The following is an 18973-nucleotide window of genomic DNA, read 5'->3' as shown; positions in this document are numbered from 1 at the left end:
CTTAGCATTAGCATTAGCATGCTAGCTTAGCATGCTAATCTAGCATTAGCATGCTAACATAGCATTAGCATTAGCATGCTAACTTAGCATTAGCATTAGCATGCTAAGTTAGCATTAGCATTAGCATGCTAACTTAGCATTAGCATTAGCATGTTAAGTTAGCATTAGCATTAGCATGCTAACTTAGCATTAGCATGCTATCTTAGCATTAGCATTAGCATGCTAACTTAACATTAGCATCAGCATGCTAAGTTAGCATTAGCATTAGCATGCTAACTTAGCATTAGCATGTTAAGTTAGCATTAGCATTAGCATGCTAACTTAGCATTAGCATGCTAACTTAGCATTAGCATGCTAACTTAACATTAGCATGCGCAGCTAACATTAGCATGCTAACTTAGCATTAGCATTAACATGCTAACCTAGCATTAGCATCCTAAGCTAACATTAACATGCTAACTTAGCACTAGCATGCTCACTTCCTGTTGATTTCAGGTCACTTCCTGTTGAAATCAGGTCACTTCCTGTTGAAATCGGGTCGCTTCCTGTTGATATTAGGTCACTTCCTGTTGAAATCGGGTCACTTCCTGTTGATTTTTGGTCACTTCCTGTTGAAATCGGGTCACTTCCTGTTGATTTTAGGTCAGTTCTGGGTCACTTCCTGTTGAAATTAGGTCACTTCCTGTTCAAAGTAAGTCACTTCCTGTTCAAATTAAGTCACTTCCTGTTCAAATTAAGTCACTTCCTGTTGATATCAGGTCATTTTTAGGTCATTTCCTTCTGAAATTAAGTCACTTCCTGTTGAATTTAGGTCTGTCTGGGTCACTTCCTGTTGAAATTAGGTTAATCCCTGTCATACCTAATCAATTGGCCAAGATGGCCGCCACTCTGTATGGACAGTAGTGTGAGAATAGCTGGCCAAGCTAATCAATTGGCCAAGATGGCCGCCACTCTGTGTGGGCAGTAGTGTGAGAATCCCTGGCCAAGATGGCCGCCGCTCTGTATGGACAGTCGTGTGAGAATCCCTGGCCAAGATGGCCGCCGCTCTGTATGGAGAGGAGTGTGAGAATCCCTGGCCAAGATGGCCGCCGCTCTATATGGGCAGTAGTGTGAGAATCCCTGGCCAAGATGGCCGCCGCTCTATATGGGCAGTAGTGTGAGAATCCCTGGCCAAGATGGCCGCCGCTCTGTATGGACAGTAGTGTGAGAATCCCTGGCCAAGATGGCCGCCACTGTGTGTGGGCGGTGGTGGGGAAATTCCAGGCGTGGATGACAACAAGCAGCTCTGATTGGCTGAGGCAGTTGCTGTGCAGAAGTGAGAGAGTGGGCAGAATAGCTCAAAAAGCACCATTTAAATAGCAGTTCATTACATTACATTTCATAAACAAAAATATAATATTGTGCTTTGATTTTTTTTCATTAAGCGAAAATAGGGAATGATCTGAAGAGTTTAAAATTTGAATGGTTTTAATTGATCAAGAAATGTGGAAGTTAAGCCATAATCAATAAACTGAAAATGGGTTACTGTCACTTTAACAAATATGCGCATTCACGCACACACATTTCGTAATTACCAGGTGGGCGAACATTTTGCTTCAATAGAGTTCTATGAGAAAGCGCACACCTCGAACAAAAGGCTCTCACGACTCAACGGTTTAAGATACAGATTTCAGAAATGCCCCGTTAGAACGGCAAGGCTTTGGGGAACGCAAGCATGTTGTAATTTTTTAAATCGGATAAAAAATGAGCAAATTAGAGCAGGTTGAAAACGTGTGACTTTTAAAAAAATGACAAAAAAAGGCGGCGAAAATAACATGGGACTCAATGGGCGAAAAAGTGCGACTTCCCCTCGCTTCAAGTCAAATAAAAGGTACTAAATGACACCTTTGCCGCACAAAAGTGGGTTTGTCAGAAAGAAGACCCTTGTGACTACAAAATATCCAAATTTGATGTTTACTGAGCAAATATTGTGGCCACGGTGACGAGTTGAAGTGAAATTTTTCGAAAGAATTTTTTTTGTCTCTCCACTCTAGCGCTGATTGCTCCACTCTAGCAAACGCAATACACACTAATGTAAAACGCCTTTTTTTCTTCATTTCACACCCTGTCTTTGAACCCGCACAGGAGGGAGCGCTTACATTTCTTAAAAAAAATTTCGACACAGAGCTAAAGATGGGAAAAATTGCAACAAAATGAGCTAAAAATCGTCTCGGTCGGTCAATGTATGTGCGCGCAGCGTGGCTTCGAAAAAGGTGTTAAATTTGTCGATGTTTTTTCCCCTTCTCCATTCATTCCTATGGGACTTTTTGGCGGGGTTTTTGGGAAATTGCGTCGCCATGGTAACTCGAAATTCCGAAAAAAAATGGTACCCCGCCGAGTCAGATCGAGACGCATCTTTTGATACCTCACTTGTGCCGGTACGTTCAACGGTACGACCCGCATTTTGTCTGAAAAATTCCGGTTAATAAAGAAAAATAAGAAGAAAAACTAGAAAAAAAAAATTTCCCGTGGAAATTTTGGATGTGACTGCTGACTCTCGCAAGGCGGAAAGCCGAATGCACTCTGGGTCACTTCCTACACGTTAACTTTGCAGGAGGATTAGCATGCTAAGCTAACATTAGCATTAGCGTGCTAACTTAGCATGATCATTAGCATGCTAAGCTAACATTAGCATTAGCATGCTAACTTAGCATTAGCATGTTAACTTAGCATTAGCATTAACATGCTAACTTAGCATTAGCATGCTAACGTAGCATTAGCATGCTAAACTTAGCATTAGGAAAAAAAAAAAAAAAAAAAAAAAAAAGAAAAAAATAATAATAAAAAAAAAATAATAAAAAAAAAAAAATGAAAAAAAAAATAAAAAAATAAAAAATAAAAAAAAAACTTAGCATTAGCATGCTAACGTAGCATTAGCATGCTAACTTAGCATTAGCATTAACATGCTAACTTAGCATTAGCATGCTAACGTAGCATTAGCATGCTAAACTTAGCATTAGGAAAAAAAAAAAAAATAATAATAATAATAATAAAAAAAATAAAAATAAAAAAAAAAAAAATTAAAAAAAAAAAAAAATTAAAAAAATAAAAAATAAAAAAATAAAAATAAAAATAAAAAATAAAAAAAAAACTTAGCATTAGCATGCTAACGTAACATTAGCATGCTAACGTAGCATTAGCATGCTAACTTAACATTAGCATGCTCAGCTAACATTAGCATGCTAACTTAGCACTAGCATGCTCACTTCCTGGTGAAATCAGGTCACTTCCTGTTGAAGTCGGGTCACTTCCTGTTGATATTAGGTCACTTCCTGTTGAAATCGGGTCACTTCCTGTTGATATTAGGTCACTTCCTGTTGAAATCGGGTCACTTCCTGTTGATTTTAGGTCAGTTCTGGGTCACTTCCTGTTGAAATGAGGTCACTTCCTGTTCAAATTAAGTCACTTCCTGTTGATATCAGGTCATTTTTAGGTCATTTCCTACTGAAATTAAGTCACTTCCTGTTGAATTTAGGTCTGTCTGGGTCACTTCCTGTTGAAATTAGGTCAATCCCTGTCATACCTAATCAATTGGCCAAGATGGCCGCCACTCAGGGGCCGAGAATGCTGGGTGCACCTCAACAATTGGACAAGATGGCCGCCACTCTGTGTGTGTGCAGTGGTGCTGAAGTCCCTGGCCTAGCTAATCAATTGACCAAAATGGCCGCCGCTCCATGTGGGCAGAGGCCGAGAATCCTGGGTGCGCCACTGTGTGTGGGCGGTGGTGGGGAAATTCCAGGCGTGGATGACAACAAGCAGCTCTGATTGGCTGAGGCAGTTGCTGTGCAGAAGTGAGAGAGTGGGCAGAATAGCTCAAAAAGCACCATTTAAATAGCAGTTCATTACATTACATTTCATAAACAAAAATATAATATTGTGCTTTGATTTTTTTTCATTAAGCGAAAGTAGGGAATGATCTGAAGAGTTTAAAATTTGAATGGTTTTAATTGATCAAGAAATGTGGAAGTTAAGCCATAATCAATAAACTGAAAATGGGTTACTGTCACTTTAACAAATATGCGCATTCACGCACACACATTTCGTAATTACCAGGTGGGCGAACATTTTGCTTCAATTGAGTTCTATGAGAAAGCGCACACCTCGAACAAAAGGCTCTCACGACTCAACGGTTTAAGATGCAGATTTCAGAAATGCCCCGTTAGAACGGCAAGGCTTTGGGGAACGCAAGCATGTTCTCATTTTTTAAATCGGATAAAAAATGACCAAATTAGAGCAGGTTGAAAACGTGTGACTTTTAAAAAAATGACAAAAAAAGGCGGCGAAAATAACATGGGGCTCAATGGGCGAAAAAGTGCGACTTCCCCTCGCTTCAAGTCAAATAAAAGGTACTAAATGACACCTTTGCCGCACAAAAGTGGGTTTGTCAGAAAGAAGACCCTTGTGACTACAAAATATCCAAATGTGATGTTTACTGAGCAAATATTGTGGCCACGGTGACGAGTTGAAGTGAAATTTTTCGAAAGAATTTTTTTTGTCTCTACACTCTAGCGCTGATTGCTCCACTCTAGCAAACGCAATACACACTAATGTAAAACGCCTTTTTTTCTTCATTTCACACCCTGTCTTTGAACCCGCACAGGAGGGAGCGCTTACATTTCTTAAAAAAAATTTCGACACAGAGCTAAAGATGGGAAAAATTGCAACAAAATGAGCTAAAAATCGTCTCGGTCGGTCAATGTATGTGCGCGCAGCGTGGCTTCGAAAAAGGTGTTAAATTTGTCGATGTTTTTTTCCCTTCTCCATTCATTCCTATGGGACTTTTTGGCGGGGTTTTTGGGAAATTGCGTCGCCATGGTAACTCGAAATTCCGAAAAAAAATGGTACCCCGCCGAGTCAGATCGAGACGCATCTTTTGATACCTCACTTGTGCCGGTACGTTCAACGGTACGGCCCGCATTTTGTCTGAAAAAATGTGAAGAATAAAGAAAAATAAAAAGAATAATAAACGCTTTTTTTCTGGATAGTAATATGTGACTGCTCCGCAGCAGTAGCTTCGCTACTGCTTTGCGGGCAGCAGTCACATAATAAACGCTTTTTTTCTGGATAGTAATATGTGACTGCTCCGCAGCAGTAGCTTCGCTACTGCTTTGCGGGCAGCAGTCACATAATAATAAGAATAACGGGAATGGTGTAGAATAACATATGCCTCCAGCCTTCACACAATAATAACTAGAAATGCCATTTCTGGGGAAATGGCGTGTGAAGGCTGGAGAGCTGAATGAATACCTGTGGAATGATTTGGTATAATGTTGAATGATGATGAATGATATTGAAAGATATTGAAAGATATTGAATGATATTGAATGATATTGAATGATGTTGAATGATACTGAATGACATGGAATGAGCTAAACATGCTGAAGTTGGAATGGTTTAAATTCATCCAGAAATCTAGAAGCAGTTGAAGGAAGACAAATACCACAAAAGTAAAAATAAATCAGCAAGAAACAAGAAAACAAGGAAGAAATCAAGTAAGAAATGGACGAAGTAGCAAGTAATCGGGTAAGCAATGGAGTAAAGTGAGAAGAATTAAGTAAGCAATGAAGTAAGGAGGGTAGAATCGAGTCGCAATGGTGTAAGGAGTGGCAAACTTAAGCAATGGAGTAATAGTCACTCTGTTGAAATCAGGTCACATTTGCATTAGTATACTAAGCTAGCATTAGCATGCTAAGTTAACATTAGCATTAATGTGCTAACTTAGCATTAGCATGCTAAGCTAACATTAGCATTAGCATGCTAACTTAGCATTAGCATTCTAAGCTAACATTAGCATTGGCATGCTAAGCTAACATTAGCATTAGCATGCTAACATTAGCATTAGCATGCTAAGCTAACATTAGCATTAGCATGCTAACATTAGCATTAGCATGCTAACTTAGCATTAGCATTAGCATGCTAAGCTAACATTAGCATTAGCATGCTAAGCTAACATTAGCATTAGCATGCTAACTTAGCATTAGCATGCTAGGCTAACATTAGCATTAGCATGCTAAGCTAACATTAGCATTAGCATGCTAAGCTAACATTAGCATTAGCATGCTAAGCTAACATTAGCATTAGCATGCTAACTTAACATTAACATGCTAAGCTAACATTAGCATTAGCATGCTAACTTAGCATTAGCATGCTAGGCTAACATTAGCATTAGCATGCTAAGCTAACATTAGCATTCACATGCTAAGCTAACATTAGCATTAGCATGCTGAGCTAACATTAGCATTAGCATGCTAAGCTAGCAATAGCATTAGCATGTTCAGCTAGAATTAGCATTAGCTAGCATTAGCATGCTAACTTAGCACTAGCATGCTCACTTCCTGTTGATTTCAGGCCACTTCCTGTTGAAATCGGGTCACTTCCTGTTGAAATCGGGTCACTTCCTGTCAAAATTGGGTCACTTCCTGTTGATATCAGGTCACTTCCTGTCAAAATTGGGTCACTTCCTGTTGAAATTGGGTCACTCCCTGTTAAAAACAGGTCACTTCCTGTTGATTTTAGGTCACTTCCTGTTGAAATTAAGTCACTTCCTGTTGAAATCGGGTCACTTCCTGTTGATTTTAAGTCACTTCCTGTTGACATGAAGTCACTTCCTGTTAAAATCAGGTCACTTCCTGTTGAAATCGGGTCATTTCCTGTTAAAATCAGGTCACTTCCTGTTGATTTTAGGTCACTTCCTGTTGAAATTAAGTCACTTCCTGTTGAAATTAAGTCACTTCCTGTTGATATGAGGTCACTTCCTGTTGATATTGGTCACTTCCTGTTCAGGTCGGGGAATATCCTGGCAAGAATCACACGCATACCTAATCAATTGGCCAAAATGAAGTTTTATCCATTCCAATTTCAAATGATTCCAAATATTCGCGTCTACATCGCTTCCATTTTTCTTATTCCCACGATTCACGTGTTACCCGCAATTCCCGATTTCGTACCCGATTTTTCCCCATGTATTCTTAATGGGAGATTCTAAATTTCACATTTCCTTCCACATTTTTCATCCGATTCACTTCGTTCCAACTTCAATATGTTCCATAATGAGCTTTTCAGTTCCAAAATTCACGCCTTACCCACAATTCACGATTTCGTACCCGAATATTTCCCACATTCTACATTTTTCATTTACTTCCACATTATTCATCCGATTGACTTCGTTCCAACTTCAATATATTCCAGCAATTCAAGCCATGAGCTATTCCAGCTTTTCAGTTCCAAAATTCACGCCTTGCCCACAATTCCCGATTTCGTACCCGAATATTTCCCACATTCTACATTTTCCATTTACTTCCACATTATTCATCCAATTGACGTCGTTCCAGCTTCAATATATTCCAGCATTTCAAGCCATTAGCTCTTCCAGCTTTTCAGTTCCAAAATTCACGCCTTGCCCACAATTCCTGATTTCATACCCGAATATTTCCCACATTCTACATCTTCCATTTACTTACACATTATTCATCCGATTGACGTTGTTTCAACTTCAATATATTCCACCACTTCAAGCCATGAGCTCTTCCAGCTTTTCAGTTCCAAAATTTACGCCTGACCCACAATTCCCGATTTCGTACCCGAATATTTCCCACATTCTACATTTTCCATTTACTTACACATTATTCATCCGATTGACGTCGTTCCAGCTTCAATATATTCCAGCATTTCAAGCCATGAGCTCTTCCAGCTTTTCAGTTCCAAAATTCACACCTTGCCCACAATTCCGGATTTCGTACCCGAATATTTCCCACATTCTATATTTCACATTTACTTCCACATTAGTCATCCGATTGACTTCGTTCCAACTTCAATATATTCCAGCAATTCAAGCCATGAGCTCTTCCAGCTTTTCATTTCCAAAATTCATGCCTTACCCACAATTCCCGATTGCGTACCCGAATATTTCCCACATTCTACATTTCACATTTACTTCGACATTTTTCAACCGATTGACGTGGTTTCAACTTCAATATATTCCACCAATTCAAGCCATGAGCTCTTCCAGCTTTTCAGTTCCAAAATTCACGCCTTACCCACAATTCCCAATTTCGTACCCAAATATTTCCCACATTCTACATTTTCCATTTACTTCCACATTATTTATCCGATTGACTTCGTTCCAACTTCAATATATTCCACCATTTCACGTCATGAGCTCTTCCATCTTACCACCTAACTTACCACGTATGGCGGCCATTTTCCAACTTACCATGCACGGCGGCCATTTTAGACAAATGATATGCCCAGGTTTCTCGCCAACCAGGCCTCCCAAGGCAGTGGCCATTTTGGCCAATTGATTAGGTATGCGTGTGATTCTTGCCAGGATATTCCCCGACCTGAACAGGAAGTGACCAATATCAACAGGAAGTGACCTCATATCAACAGGAAGTGACTTAATTTCAACAGGAAGTGACCTAAAATCAACAGGAAGTGACCTGATTTTAACAGGAAATGACCCGATTTCAACAGGAAGTGACCTGATTTTAACAGGAAGTGACTTCATGTCAACAGGAAGTGACTTAAAATCAACAGGAAGTGACCCGATTTCAACAGGAAGTGACTTAATTTCAACAGGAAGTGACCTAAAATCAACAGGAAGTGACCTGTTTTTAACAGGAAGTGACCCGATTTCAACAGGAAGTGACCCAATTTTGACAGGAAGTGACCTAATATCAACAGGAAGTGACCCAATTTCAACAGGAAGTGACCCAATTTTGACAGGAAGTGACCTGATATCAACAGGAAGTGACCCAATTTCAACAGGAAGTGACCAAATTTCAACAGGAAGTGACCCGATTTCAACAGGAAGTGGCCTGAAATCAACAGGAAGTGAGCATGCTAGTGCTAAGTTAGCATGCTAATGCTAGCTAATGCTAATTCTAGCTGAACATGCTAATGCTATTGCTAGCTTAGCATGCTAATGCTAATGTTAGCTCAGCATGCTAATGCTAATGTTAGCTTAGCATGTGAATGCTAATGTTAGCTTAGCATGCTAATGCTAATGTTAGCTTAGCATGCTAATGCTAAGTTAGCATGCTAATGCTAATGTTAGCTTAGCATGTTAATGCTAAGTTAGCATGCTAATGCTAATGTTAGTGGAGTAAAGTGAGAAGAATTAAGTAAGCAATGAAGTAAGGAGGGTAGAATCGAGTCGCAATGGTGTAAGGAGTGGCAAACTTAAGCAATGGAGTAATAGTCACTCTGTTGAAATCAGGTCACATTTGCATTAGTATACTAAGCTAGCATTATAATATGCTAACTTAGCATTAGCATGCTAAGCTAACATTAGCATTAGCATTAGCATGCTAACTTAGCATTAGCATTCTAAGCTAACATTAACATTGGCATGCTAAGCTAACATTAGCATTGGCATGCTAAGCTAACATTAGCATTAGCATGCTAACATTAGCATTAGCATGTTAATGCTAAGTTAGCATGCTAATGCTAATGTTAGCTTAGCATGCTAATGCTAATGTTAGCTTAGCATGCTAATGCTAATGCTAAGTTAGCATGCTAATGCTAATGTTTGCTTAGCATGCTAATGCTAATGTTAGCATGCTAATGCTAATGTTAGCTTAGCATGCCAATGCTAATGTTAGCTTAGCATGCCAATGTTAATGTTAGCTTAGAATGCTAATGCTAAGTTAGCATGCTAATGCTAATGTTAGCTTAGCATGCTAATGCTAAGTTAGCATATTAATGCTAATGTTAACTTAGCATGCTAATGCTAGCTTAGTATACTAATGCAAATGTGACCTGATTTCAACAGAGTGACTATTACTCCATTGCTTAAGTTTGCCACTCCTTACACCATTGCGACTCGATTCTACCCTCCTTACTTCATTGCTTACTTAATTCTTCTCACTTTACTCCATTGCTTACCCGATTACTTGCTACTTCCTCCATTTCTTACTTGATTCCTTCCTTGTTTTCATGTTTCTTGCTGATTTATTTTTACTTTTGTGGTATTTATCTTCCTTCAACTGCTTCTAGATTTCTGGATGAATTTAAACCATTCCAACTTCAGCATGTCACGGTTCCGGTGCGGGGTGGGGACCCAAATGCAGAAAAACAAAAGGAGTGAGTTGGCAAAGTTTTATTGCAATAGTGGACGGCCAGAAAGTGGTTGCAGTCCGTTGGGTGCTGGGGGCTGGTTCTGGTTGGCGAGGCGTGTGTCAAGGTCGGGGTCTGCGGGCAGGACGACAGGCTGAAAAGGAGGACGGAAATGCGAGTCAGAAAAGGTAAGTAAAAGTTGATTTCAAGGTCTAGCTGGATGTACAAACTCGTTCAGGAGTTGTGACGATCTGGCGGTGTGGTGGAGTCAGAGGCTGGCTTAAGTAGGCTGCTGATTAATTGGACACACCTGCTGCTTGACTCCAATGCACCACACCTGGAAGACACACGCACACTCAGCGGGCTCGGCCCGCAGGCCTGACAGTACCCCCTCCCCCACGAGCACCACCAGGTGCAGAACGGCCCAGGCGACCAGGATGGGCACGATGGAAGTCGCGGATCAGCGACTTGCACAGGACCTGGCGAGCAGGGATCCAGCTGCGCTCTTCCGGTCCGTAACCCTCCCAGTCTACCAAATACTGGAGGCCGCGACCGCGGCGACGAACGTCCAGGAGGCGGCGTACCGTGTAGGCGGGATGTCCATCAATTATGAGAGGAGCTGGCGGTGGCGGCACAGGTGGGGACAGAGGGCTAGATGAAACAGGTTTTATCTGAGAGACATGAAAAGTGGGGTGAACACGGAGAGAGGTTGGGATCTTGAGACGCACAGCACAGGGATTGATCACAGCCGCAATCTCAAAGGGGCCGATGAAACGAGGGGACAGCTTCTTGGATTCCGCCTTTAGCGGGAGGTTCCTCGTACTTAGCCACACCTTCTGGCCGACAGCATAGGAGGGTGCAGGAATGCGGCGACGGTTGGCGTGTACCTGTATCCTGGCAGATGACCGGAGTAAGGTGAAGCGGGCTTGCCTCCAGACCCTGGAGCATAGGCGCATGTGGCTTTGCACAGATGGAACGGAGAGGTCAGGGACCTGAGAGGGAAACAGTGGTGGTTGGTAGCCCAGAGAACATTGAAAAGGGGACAAACCTGAGGAGGCGTTGGGCAGGGAGTTATGGGCGTACTCTACCCAAGCGAGCTGAGTGCTCCATGAAGCGGGATGGGACTGTGAGATGCAGCGGAGGGTGGTCTCCAGTTGCTGATTGGTACGTTCACATTGACCATTAGTTTGTGGATGGTAACCGGACGAGAGGCTTAGGCCAATGCCTAATGCAGCACAAAAGGCCCTCCAGACCTGTGAAGTGAACTGGGGCCCCCTGTCCGACACAATGTCTGAAGGGATGCCATGTAGACGGAAGACATGTTGGACTAACTGGTCAGCGGTTTCCTTGGCAGTTGGGAGCTTGGGAAGAGCAAGAAAGTGGGCTGCTTTGGAAAATCTGTCAACAATGGTGAGAACTACTGTGTTACCTCTTGACGGCGGAAGTCCGGTAACAAAGTCCAGGGCAATGTGGGACCACGGGCGTTTGGGAATAGGAAGCGGGTGGAGCAGGCCAGAGCTAGGTTTGGAGGAGGTTTTGTTCTGGGCACATACCGTGCATGCCGAGACGAACGAGCGGGTGTCCTCCTCCATCGTGGGCCACCAAAAATTTTGGCGGAGGAAGGCCAGCGTCCTGCGGATTCCCGGGTGGCAGGTAAGTCGCGAGGAGTGAGCCCACTGTAGAACCTGGGAACGGACAGGGTCAGGGACAAACAGGCGGTTCTGCGGAGCCCGGGGGGGTACAGTCAGTCCAACCTGGGCCCTCCTCACCAGGGCTTCAATTTCCAAAGTGACAGACCCAATAAAACAGGTGGAAGGCAGGATAGGGCCGGGATCTGACCTGGTGCCCTCTGCTGCAAACTGGCGGGATAGGGCATCCGGTTTTGTGTTCTGAGACCCTGGGCGGTAGGACAGGGTGAATGCGAACCGATCAAAGAATAAGGCCCACCTGGCTTGACGTGAGCTTAGTCTCTTAGCAGAGCGGATGTACTCCAGATTCTTGTGGTCTGTCCATACAACGAATGGCTGCTCGGCCCCTTCCAGGAGGTGTCTCCATTCCTCCAATGCCGCCTTCACCGCCAGGAGTTCCCGGTCACCAATTCCATAGTTCCTCTCGGCTGGAGAGAGCCTGCGGGAATAGAAAGCACACGGGTGGACCTTACCATCCTCCAGAGACCGCTGGGACAAAACCGCTCCGACCCCCACCTCCGAGGCATCCACCTCAACTATGAATTGCCTCTGCGGATCTGGATGGACAAGCACAGGAGCAGTGGTGAACATACGTTTGAGCTCGCTAAAGGCCAGGGCAGCTTCCTCAGACCACTTGAAAGGCACCACGGTGGACGTAAGGGCGGTAAGAGGAGCTGCTGCACGACTGTAGTCCTTGATGAATCGGCGATAGAAGTTGGCAAAACCAAGGAAGCGTTGCAGCTCCCTTCTGGATGTGGGTCTGGGCCATTCGGTGACTGCAGTCGTCTTGGCGGGGTCCATTTGGAGCCGTCCCTCAGCAATTACATAGCCCAGAAAGGTGGTCTTTGTTACATGGAAGTCACACTTTTCAGCTTTCACGAAAAGCTTATTTTCAAGGAGTCTCTGGAGAACTTGGCGTACGTGTTTCTTATGTTCGGAGTCAGAACTTGAGAAAATCAAGATGTCGTCAAGATATACAAAGACGAACCTCCCAATCATGTCACGCAGAACATCATTGACCAGGGCCTGGAAGACAGCGGGGGCGTTAGTTAAGCCAAAAGGCATGACCAGATATTCGTAGTGCCCTCTATGTGTGTTAAATGCTGTCTTCCATTCGTCGCCCTGCCGGATACGGACAAGATGGTAGGCCTGGCGCAAGTCCAACTTGGTAAAAATGGTGGCTCCATGAAGAGGTGAGAATGCGGAGTCCATCAGGGGCAGGGGATATTTGTTCTTTATGGTGATGTCATTCAGACCACGATAGTCTACACAAGGGCGGAGCGTCTTGTCTTTCTTGTCCACAAAGAAAAACCCAGCTCCCACTGGTGACGAGGAGGGCCGGATAATACCTGCTGCCAGTGATTCGTTGATATAGGAATCTGCTGCTTCTCTCTCCGGCCGTGAAATGTTGTAAAGCCGGCTTCGTGGAAGTGGCGCTCCGGGCTGGAGGTCGATAGCGCAGTCGTATGGTCGGTGAGGGGGCAGAGAGGAAGCATGGTGTTTGCTGAAGACCAATGCAAGGTCGTGATAATCAGCAGGGACGCCGGACAGGTCGGGTGGTTCTTGTTGGTTTTGGCCACTGGGTGGCACAACAGCAGACAGCAAGCAATTTCCATGGCAGTAATTGCTCCAAGAAATGATGTTGGGCACTGTCCAGTCAATATGTGGGTTGTGGAGCTTGAGCCATGGCATGCCCAACACTATGGGAACTTGGAGGGAGTCAAATACATGTAAACTGATTACCTCTTGGTGATTACTCGAGAGCTTGAGTACAACTGGTACTGTTTGTTGTCTGACATGGGAGATCAGTGCACCGTTTAGGGCTGTGGCATCCAAAGGAGTGGTCAAGGTTTGCAGGTCTATAGCCATTTGTTCTACCAGTCGGTGATCAATTAGGTTCTCATCGGCTCCGGAGTCTACAAGGGCAGACACGGGCAGAGACATATTACCCCAGCAGAGGGTGGCAGAGAGCATAAAACGGTTAGAAGCAGGGGAACTCATAACGGGACTCACCAATACGTTCCCCATTACTGGTGAGTCAGTCCTTTTGGCCGGGAGGGGCACTGAGAGATGTAGTGGCCGCTGGCTCCACAGTATAGGCACAGGTTAGATGAACGTCTGCGCGCCTTCTCCAAGTCCGACAGACGAGCTCGTCCCAGCTGCATAGGAACGCTGCCGGTGTCTGGGGACGGGCCCGAACCGGAAGCCGGAGCCGGTGGCATTGGAGGTGGATCAAACATGGATGGCCCGGCAATGGGCGGGAACATGGGCGGAGTCTGTGGTTTGGCATGACGCTCTCTTTTGCGCTCCCGGAGGCGACAATCAAGCTTTATGGCTAAGTCAACGAGCGAGTCGAGACAGCTCGGATCATCCCTCGAGGCCAATTCGTCCTTGATGTTTTCATTTAATGCTCCCCGGAAGACTTCCTGGAGCGCTTCATCATTAAAGTTGCTCTCAGCGGCGAGAGTCCGGAACGAAACTGAGAACTCTGCCACGCTACGAGCACCCTGTCGTAGCGACATGAGGCGTCTTGCAGCCTCCCTCCCACGGACCGGGTGGTCGAAGACCTTCCTCATTTCTTTCGTAAAGGCGGAATAGGTTGTGCAAGCAGGGGACTGTTTGTCCCACTCCGCAGTGGCCCATGCTAGAGCCGCGCCCCGGAGGCAGCCTATGAGGTAAGCTATCTTAGCGTGGTCGGAAGCATATGACAGAGGCTGCTGACTGAAGACTAGAGAACACTGGACTAGAAAGGGACGGCAAGCTCCTAAATCACCATCATAAGGGGCCGGTGTGGGCACGTACGGTTCTTTAATGACATGGGGAGGAGGTGCGGCGGGCGTGGCAGGTGTAGCTGCGGATTGTCTTTGTGTCTGAAAGGCCGCATGTTGCTGTTGGAGGGTCGTGAGGGCTTGTGAGAATTCACGTACCTGTCCAATCAAAAAGTTCAGGGCGTTGTCATGTTGGTCCAAAAGCAAGCCTTGTCCGGTCAGGGTCTGACGAACGGAATCGTTCTCTGCTGGGTCCATGGCTGGCCAGATCGTGCTGTCACGGTTCCGGTGCGGGGTGGGGACCCAAATGCAGAAAAACAAAAGGAGTGAGTTGGCAAAGTTTTATTGCAATAGTGGACGGCCAGAAAGTGGTTGCAGTCCGTTGGGTGCTGGGGGCTGGTTCTGGTTGGCGAGGCGTGTGTCAAGGTCGGGGTCTGCGGGCAGGACGACAGGCTGAAAAGGAGGACGGAAATGCGAGTCAGAAAAGGTAAGTAAAAGTTGATTTCAAGGTCTAGCTGGATGTACAAACTCGTTCAGGAGTTGTGACGATCTGGCGGTGTGGTGGAGTCAGAGGCTGGCTTAAGTAGGCTGCTGATTAATTGGACACACCTGCTGCTTGACTCCAATGCACCACACCTGGAAGACACACGCACACTCAGCGGGCTCGGCCCGCAGGCCTGACACAGCATGTTAAGCTCATTCCATGTCATTCAGTATCATTCAACATCATTCAATATCATTCAATATCTTTCAATATCTTTCAATATCATTCATCATCATTCAACATTATTCCAAATCATTCCACAGGTATTCATTCAGCTCTCCAGCCTTCACACGCCATTTCCCCAGAAATGGCATTTCTAGTTATTATTATTATTCTTATTCTTATTCTATTTTATTCCTCGCACTTTTTTGTCCTGTTTCTACTTCCACATTTTTCACCCGATTCACTCCGTTCCAATTTCAAATGATTCCAAATATTCGCGTCTACATCGCTTCCATTTTTCTTATTCCCACGATTCACGTGTTACCCGCAATTCCCGATTTCGTACCCGATTTTTCCCCATGTATTCTTAATGGGAGATTCTAAATTTCACATTTCCTTCCACATTTTTCATCCGATTCACTTCGTTCCAACTTCAATATGTTCCATAATGAGCTTTTCAGTTCCAAAATTCACGCCTTACCCACAATTCACGATTTCGTACCCGAATATTTCCCACATTCTACATTTTTCATTTACTTCCACATTATTCATCCGATTGACTTCGTTCCAACTTCAATATATTCCAGCAATTCAAGCCATGAGCTATTCCAGCTTTTCAGTTCCAAAATTCACGCCTTGCCCACAATTCCCGATTTCGTACCCGAATATTTCCCACATTCTACATTTTCCATTTACTTCCACATTATTCATCCAATTGACGTCGTTCCAGCTTCAATATATTCCAGCATTTCAAGCCATTAGCTCTTCCAGCTTTTCAGTTCCAAAATTCACGCCTTGCCCACAATTCCTGATTTCATACCCGAATATTTCCCACATTCTACATCTTCCATTTACTTACACATTATTCATCCGATTGACGTTGTTTCAACTTCAATATATTCCACCACTTCAAGCCATGAGCTCTTCCAGCTTTTCAGTTCCAAAATTTACGCCTGACCCACAATTCCCGATTTCGTACCCGAATATTTCCCACATTCTACACTTTCCATTTACTTACACATTATTCATCCGATTGACGTCGTTCCAGCTTCAATATATTCCAGCATTTCAAGCCATTAGCTCTTCCAGCTTTTCAGTTCCAAAATTCACACCTTGCCCACAATTCCCGATTTCGTACCCGAATATTTCCCAAATTCTACATTTTCCATTTACTTACACATTATTCATCCGATTGACGTCGTTCCAGCTTCAATATATTCCAGCAATTCAAGCCATGAGCTCTTCCAGCTTTTCAGTTCCAAAATTCACACCTTGCCCACAATTCCGGATTTCGTACCCGAATATTTCCCACATTCTATATTTCACATTTACTTCCACATTAGTCATCCGATTGACTTCGTTCCAACTTCAATATATTCCAGCAATTCAAGCCATGAGCTCTTCCAGCTTTTCAGTTCCAAAATTCATGCCTTACCCACAATTCCCGATTGCGTACCCGAATATTTCCCACATTCTACATTTCACATTTACTTCGACATTTTTCAACCGATTGACGTGGTTTCAACTTCAATATATTCCACCAATTCAAGCCATGAGCTCTTCCAGCTTTTCAGTTCCAAAATTCACGCCTTACCCACAATTCCCAATTTCGTACCCAAATATTTCCCACATTCTACATTTTCCATTTACTTCCACATTATTTATCCGATTGACTTCGTTCCAACTTCAATATATTCCACCATTTCACGTCATGAGCTCTTCCATCTTACCACCTAACTTACCACGTATGGCGGCCATTTTCCAACTTACCATGCACGGCGGCCATTTTAGACAAATGATATGCCCAGGTTTCTCGCCAACCTGGCCTCCCAAGGCGGTGGCCATTTTGGCCAATTGATTAGGTATGCGTGTGATTCTTGCCAGGATATTCCCCGACCTGAACAGGAAGTGACCAATATCAACAGGAAGTGACCTCATATCAACAGGAAGTGACTTAATTTCAACAGGAAGTGACTTAATTTCAATAGGAAGTGACCTAAAATCAACAGGAAGTGACCTGATTTTAACAGGAAATGACCCGATTTCAACAGGAAGTGACCTGATTTTAACAGGAAGTGACTTCATGTCAACAGGAAGTGACTTAAAATCAACAGGAAGTGACCCGATTTCAACAGGAAGTGACTTAATTTCAACAGGAAGTGACCTAAAATCAACAGGAAGTGACCTGTTTTTAACAGGAAGTGACCCGATTTCAACAGGAAGTGACCCAATTTTGACAGGAAGTGACCTGATATCAACAGGAAGTGACCCAATTTCAACAGGAAGTGACCCAATTTTGACAGGAAGTGACCTGATATCAACAGGAAGTGACCCAATTTCAACAGGAAGTGACCCAATTTCAACAGGAAGTGACCCGATTTCAACAGGAAGTGGCCTGAAATCAACAGGAAGTGAGCATGCTAGTGCTAAGTTAGCATGCTAATGCTAGCTAATGCTAATTCTAGCTGAACATGCTAATGCTATTGCTAGCTTAGCATGCTAATGCTAATGTTAGCTCAGCATGCTAATGCTCATGTTAGCTTAGCATGTGAATGCTAATGTTAGCTTAGCATGCTAATGCTAATGTTAGCTTAGCATGCTAATGCTAAGTTAGCATGCTAATGCTAATGTTAGCTTAGCATGTTAATGCTAAGTTAGCATGCTAATGCTAATGTTAGCTTAGCATGCTAATGCTAATGCTAAGTTAGCATGCTAATGCTAATGTTAGCATGCTAATGCTAATGTTAGCTTAGCATGCTAATGTTAGCTTAGCATGCTAATGCTAATGTTAGCATGCTAATGCTAATGTTAGCTTAGCATGCTAATGCTAATGTTAGCATGCTAATGCTAATGTTAGCTTAGCATGCCAATGCTAATGTTAGCTTTGAATGCTAATGCTAAGTTAGCATGCTAACTTTTGTGGTATTTGTCTTCCTTCAACTGCTTCTAGATTTCTGGATGAATTTAAACCATTCCAACTTCAGCATGTTAAGCTCATTCCATGTCATTCAGTATCATTCAACATCATTCAATATCATTCAATATCATTCAATATCTTTCGATATCTTTCAATATCATTCATCATCATTCAACATTATTCCAAATCATTCCACAGGTATTCATTCAGCTCTCCAGCCTTCACACGCCATTTCCCCAGAAATGGCATTTCTAGTTATTATTATTATTATATTTTATTCCTCGCACTTTTTTGTCCAGCTTCTACTTCCACATTTTTCACCCGATTCACTCTGTTCCAATTTCAAACGATTCCAAATATTCGCGCCTACAGCGCTTCCATTTTTCTTATTCCCACGATTCACGTGTTACCCGCAATTCCCGATTTCGTACCCGATTTTTCCCATGTATTCTTAATGGGAGATTCAAAATTTCACATTTCCTTCCACGTTTTTCATCCGATTCACTTCGTTCCAAGTTCAATATGTTCCATCATGAGCTCTTCCAGCTTTTCAGTTCCAAAATTCACGCCTTACCCACAATTCACGATTTCGTACCCGAATATTTCCCACATTCTACATTTTTCATTTACTTCCACATTATTCATCCGATTGACTTCGTTCCCACTTCAATATATTCCAGCATTTCAAGCCATGAGCTCTTCCAGCTTTTCAGTTCCAAAATTCACGCCTTACCCACAATTCCCGATTTCGTACCCGCACATTACCCACATTCTACATTTTCCATTTACTTCCACATTA

Source organism: Festucalex cinctus, chromosome 8, assembly GCF_051991245.1.
Source record: "Festucalex cinctus isolate MCC-2025b chromosome 8, RoL_Fcin_1.0, whole genome shotgun sequence".
NCBI lineage: Eukaryota > Metazoa > Chordata > Actinopteri > Syngnathiformes > Syngnathidae > Festucalex > Festucalex cinctus.
The sequence above is the reverse complement of the archived record's forward strand: the minus strand, read 5'-3'. Positions refer to the sequence as shown.